Source organism: Capsicum annuum, chromosome 3, assembly GCF_002878395.1.
Source record: "Capsicum annuum cultivar UCD-10X-F1 chromosome 3, UCD10Xv1.1, whole genome shotgun sequence".
Lineage (NCBI taxonomy): Eukaryota > Viridiplantae > Streptophyta > Magnoliopsida > Solanales > Solanaceae > Capsicum > Capsicum annuum.
The window spans coordinates 195,222,836-195,229,402 of NC_061113.1; the positions used below are offsets into that span (position 1 = coordinate 195,222,836).

General features: G+C 27.8%; 1 long non-coding RNA gene across 1 annotated transcript in view; it reads right to left on the reverse strand.

Annotated features, from left to right (window-relative positions):
• LOC107866213 overlaps window positions 1-1,959 on the reverse strand; it is a 5,938-nt gene extending 3,979 nt beyond the window's left edge. Inside the window, exon 1 of the long non-coding RNA XR_007053177.1 lies at window positions 1,628-1,959. This is a non-coding gene — a long non-coding RNA (uncharacterized LOC107866213). The remainder of the gene's footprint in view (window positions 1-1,627) is intronic.
• Window positions 1,960-6,567: the final 4,608 nt, after the last annotated feature.

The following is a 6,567-nucleotide window of genomic DNA, read 5'->3' on the forward strand; positions in this document are numbered from 1 at the left end:
ACCATTTTCAAGTCATGAATTCACATTTCAAGTATCAACACTAAACCAGTTTCAAGTCATGAATTCACATTTTCAAGTGATTACACGTTACTAATTTCAAAACACAAGTTCATCTTTCAAGTAACTACGCTAAACCATTTTCAAGTCACCAATTCACTTCTCAAGTGACTACACTTGATTAATTTGAAGTCACTAGTACACATTTCAAAATACTACACTTAACCATTTTCAACTCTCTTATTCACTTCTCAAGTGACTAAACTTAACCATTTTCAAGTCATGAATTCACATTTCAAATATCAACACTAAACCAATTTCAAGTCATGAATTCACATTTTCAAGTAATTACACTTTACAAATTTGAAAACACAAGTTCACCTTTCAAGAACTACACTAAACCATTTTCAAGTCACTAATCTACTTTTCAAGTGACTAGTACACATTTCAAAACACTACACTTAACCATTTTCAACTCTCTAATTCACTTCTCAAGTAACTAAACTTAACCATTTTTAAGTCATGAATTCACATTTCAAGTGCCAACACTAAACCAATTTCAAGTCATGAATTCACATTTTCAAGTGATTACACTTTACAAATTTCAAAACACAAGTTCACCTTTCAAGAACTACACTAAACCATTTTAAGTCGCTAATCCACTTTTCAAGTTACTAGTACACATTTCAAAGCACTACACTTAACCATTTTCAACTCTCTAATTCACATTTCAAGTGACTAAGCCTAACCATTTTCAAGTCATGAATTCACATTTCAAGTGTCAACACCAATGTCAAGTTATGAATTCACATTTTCAAGTGATTACACTTTACTAATTTCAAAACCCAAGTTCACCTTTCAAGAACTACACAAAACCATTTTCAAGTCGCTAATCCACTTCTCAAATGGCTAGTACACATTTCAAAATACTACACGTAATCATTTTCAACTCTTTAATTCACTTCTCAAATGACTAAACTTAATCATTTTCAAGTCTTGAATTCACATTTCAAGTATCAACACTAAACCAATTTCAAGTCATGAATTCACATTTTCAAGTGATTACACTTTACAAATTTCAAAACACAAGTTCACCTTTCAAGAACTACACTAAACGATTTTCAAGTCGTTAATCCACTTTTCAAGTGACTAGTACACATTTCAAAACACTACACTTAACCATTTTCAACTCTCTAATTTTTCATTGCAAAATAAAAAAATTATAATACCAGATGTGAACTGGTACATGAACCAGCAAATAGCTACATGATCACCATATGTATATTCACTTCTCATTATCACCAACAAGCAGTTACATGTAAAAACATGCATATTCTTTATGTGAAAACAGTTACAAATAGTATTATTGTATACTACTATACTATTGTTCTACAAATATCAACCCAGTAATGTAAACCACACAAGTCAAACGTACTCCTCTGCATAAATTTCTTTACATATGAGATTTATTTGTTTCAAACAAGCAATTAAAGACCTCACTATGTGGGAATACACTGGGTTTGTTGTTGTTGTTGTAAATAAGCAAATAAAGAATCCGAAGTATATAATCAACATATCATCATAACTTTTTTTCTAAACTGAAAACACACATGCAAATTCTTTATTTTACCATTAATTTGTAGCTAGAATCGATAATCGCCAATGTATCTCTTTCAGCGCTGGCTTTGAGGCTGGACGGTTGGTTGGAGAAGTGGCGATCGAGGGAGAGAGAGAGGGAGAAAGTGAGGGTAACGTTGGCACAACGGCTGGTGGTCCATCGGCGGTGGATGGCGAATCGACGGTTTGGTCCGTCGATCTTGGCGACACGACGGGGAGAAGGAGGAGGCGAGGGAGGAGGTGCCGTTGTTGGTCAGTCCACCGGCGACAATTTGCCGTCTTATGAGAGTCTTCTAGAGAGAGATAATAAAGGGTTGTGCCGTTGTTGATGGAAAAATGAGGGCTTAGGGTTGCTTATGTGTTTTAAAAGGAAAAAGAGGGTATTTTGATCTCAGCCGTTGGATTAGTTTTGATCGACGACTGCGATTTAAAGGTGGAGAATTTGATCAAAATTTACATAAATTTTTCAATTGAGTCACAAATTGACTATAATTATAATAAATTGAATAAAACTAGGCTAAAATTGGTATATTGTGGTAAAAAATTGGGTCAGGAAATAAATAGATCGGATAAACTGATTTAATTTAGCCTATTATTTAAATGAATGCTATAAAGAATAATAATAATAATAATAATGAAAAATTGGATAATATATTTACAAAAAATATGAGTGTGCACCATTGCGTGAAAAAAATAATTTAATAAAATTATGTAAAATGTCATATTTGAGTTTAAAAATTATAGAAAATGACACTAAAATAATTTGTGCATTTTTCTAAATTATGAATGTGACACGTCAATATGTATTTAATATAAGAATAATGTGTACAAAAATACTAATAATTGAAATCAAATAATTTTGATAAAATAGCAGCCTAAAAGTAGTATTGGGAGGTCAAAATTGGGTGTCAACATCAGCCGTTGGATCAATTTTGATCAACGACTGAGATTAAAATTACTCTAAAAAGGGGTCAAAATGAAATTAATATCAATTTGGTTAAAATTGACATTAATTGTGTACAAGATGGCTAGAAAATAAAAATATTGAGAAACTGAATTGAAATAGGCCCACTATTTTAATAAATGTGATAATGATGAGAAAAATAATAAGACATCGATATCAAAATAAACCAAGCATATAAAAATTAATGTTATATAAAATTATCGATAGTTGTAATAATAAAGACAATGGACTTTTAAATTGTGAGTGTGCACATTTACGTAAAAATAAATAAATATTAATAAAAATTATGTAAAAAGTCGGATTTGAATTAATAAATTGTGAAAAATGATAATTTAATAAAGAGATCTTTAATAAATGTGGAAATGACGAGAGAAATAGTAAGACGTCGATATTAAAATAAATTAAACATGTAAGAATTAATGTTACGTAAAATTAATATATAAAATAGCAGCCTGAGAGGGATATCGTGAGGTCAAAATTGGGTGTCAACCCAATTAAATTGATTTAGTCCCACAAATTAGGTCTGTGGAGGGTACAGTGTACGCAGACCTTCTCAAAAATCTATTCAAGCCTGAAGATTCTTGTAAAATAAAACACATCATGTAGGATTTTTGCTGCAATTAAGATTTCATTTTTTTTCTTGTTAATTAGTTGCTACTATTTCTATTTAATGCATATTTTCTTATAGGTAACCGAAAATCAAACCGTTAAGGACTAAAAATCGATAAATCAAAAACCGATAAAAAAACACCTTATTAATTTGATTATCGGTTTAACTTATTTAAAAATCGATAACCGATAAACCAAACCGATAATATATAAAATCAAACCGAACCTACCAATGCACACCCTTAATTTTAAGAAAAAAATAGCGAAAAATGATTTTAATATTGACCGTTGACCAAATATGATGAACGGTTGAGATTAAAATTGAGGAGATGAGTCAAATACAAAAACATATTCTTCGTAATACAACGTTTTGTATATATATACAATGGTAAATTATCGTTTAATTTAGCTTATATTATTATATTATAACTTCAACAACATATTTTTTTTGATCAATCGATCGTATGATATCAATGTATTCAATATATAATTGAATACATTTATTTTTTTTAAATATAAAAATTATTTATTTAATAGTAAATTAAAAATATCAAATATTAACGGACAATGTCGTTTTCATAAAGTTAATTTTTATTTAGTTTTAACAAAAGCGACGCTGTCCATCGCTTTTTGTAAAAAATAAAGAAAAATTAAAAATATTTACAAAATGCGATGGATAACGTCGTTAATATTTTAAAAAATAAAAATTATAGCGACATTGTCCGTCGCTTTTAATAAAAATAAACAAAAATAAAAATTAAATTTAAAAAGTGACGGACAACGTCGCTTTTCACAAAATTAATTTTTATTTATTTTTACAAAAGTGACGGGTGTAAAAATAAATAAAAATTAAAAATAATTACAAATTGCGACGGACAAAGTCGCTTTTCTAGAATTAGTATTTTAAAAAATAAAAATTATAGCGACGTTGTCCGTCGCTTTTAATAAAAATAAAAAAAATAAAAATTAAATTTTAAAAACGTCGCTTTTCAAAAAATTAATTTTTATTTAGTTTTAACAAAAGCGACGCTATCCGTCGCTTTTTGTAAAAAATAAAAAAATAAAAAAAATTACAAATTGCGACAGACAACGTCGCTTTTCTAGAATTAATATTTTAAAAAATAAAAATTATAGCGACGTTGTCCATCGCTTTTAATAAAAATAAATAAAAATAAAAATAAAAATTAAATTTAAAAGCGACAGACAACGTCGCTTTTCAAAAAAATGGAACACTTTGTCATGTATTTTGATCCTTTTTTTGTTTTCAAAAAATTGTGGGTGTATATAATGATATGACGAGATTTAAAATGAGTTGATACAAATTAATTGATCCTTTAATTCATAATGGAAGCGCATACAATTCACACACCAGAATTAATACCGAAAGGTGTCAAATTAACACAATTTATAACTAATTTAGGTATTTAAAATAAATAGCGTTTACTTAAAGTGTCAAAATAAAAAATAATATCAAATTAAAAAATTTAATAATATATTCTATTAAAAAATAGTTCAATGATTCATCTATTTTAAAATAGAAAAAATCATAAAAATAAAAACTATACTTACCACTCCACAATGAATGTGGCTGAAATTTGAAAGATACCGGAACACGGACTAGTTGACAGTGACAGCGAAGGTCCGTGTGCCGCCTTGACTATAACTTCAAACTTGGCAGTATCTAATTATTTGTTGTTAGTTAATCTGGATGCTTCCTAAATAAATAAATAATAATACACGTCGGCTGTCGCTTAGGTTGATAATAATATTTATTTAGAAAAATGGATAAAAATATCCACTCGATTAAAAGAATTGCAAACCGAGTGATTATTGATTTTAAATTTTCAAAATGTAGCAATTTAGGTCTTTTTTTGTTACTGCCTTTATATATATATATATATATATATATATATATATATATATATATATATATATTTTTTTTTTTTTTTTTAATCTTTTAGCTATTTTTTAAAATTGCTGTTATACGTTTTCAAAAAGTTCATTGCTTGCCTTATTTTTCTAAAAAAATCTTTTTATTCTTTTTTTCACTGTTTTTTCTGTAGCTTCATTTTTTTTAAAAAAACTATTCTTTTAATTGGTATAGTTTTTCTAACAATAATAAACGATTTTATGACATTATAATTGTTGCTCTTCTTTTTTATTAATCAAATACAATATTTGATATCAAATACATAAATCTTTGATATCAAATATAAATACATATTTTATACAATAATTATATAAAAGTGTATCAGTATGATATAAAAGTTATCAATTGAATATAGAAACTACATGTGTTTAATTCAGCCAAATAACTAAAAAATAAAAATAAATTAAATTAACTGACTCTAATTATCCATATTTTTAAATTGTGAGGCATTTCTCAGCCCATGTCCTTTCCTTTATTTATAATGCTCCTATAGTGGCATATCTAACAAAGAGCCCTTTAATAATTTATTACCTATAATCTACAAAAGGAAAAGAAGTGCTTCTTTTGTTGAACTTGAAACTTCACGTTTTATAGAGGTACTCTCTTATCACTTTTATCAACTTCATTCAGTTAGAGGGGATGGGCAATTTCTTTTAAAAAATTCGATAAGAAAATTGGTATTCCGTCAACTTGGGCACTTGCGATATTTTATTCTTTCACATTGCTTCTAAGTTCTAAAGCTAATATAAAATAAAATTTGTGAATTATTTTTTCTTTTGGTGACTCATGAAATTTGGTTCCCAGGGTGTTTGTCCATGAATCCAAACCTGGTTGATTTAAAATTAAAATTTTATTTAAACATATATTTTGAATCTTAAAAGTTGAACTTTTTCATAAACGAAAGAACATAATTTGTGAAAATCAGTAAAACTTCTCCAACTCTTATATAATCATTTTAAATGAGCAAATCATAATAAATAAAATATTTGAGATGTTATGTTATTATAAACTTTCAAACACAAGTAATTTTACAAAGATGTGCTAATTTAATAAATTAACAATTGTAGTTATTAGTTATTCTTTAATATAATTTGAACTCGCAATTGGATCACCAAACACCTACCGGAAAAATTAAGTTCCTAACATAAGTCCAATGTACATGTTTAGTCCAAATTCTCATAGATTTGATTATATGTATTCATAAGGGAATCTGCAGTGTTAATTTTCTTTACTGGGAAGTACAATATGACATTAGCATCAATCAATAGTTTTAAGACAAATTGGAATTCTGAATTTTCACATGCGAATCGAACATGGCACATCACGGATTTTGCTACTGTCGAAGTCCTGTTACTACTTTTAAACGCTACTCCACTAGTTAATAATTTACTCACATCATGTTCAGATTGGATCTCCGTTACTCCACTCTCCACCTTCAGAAACTGAATTA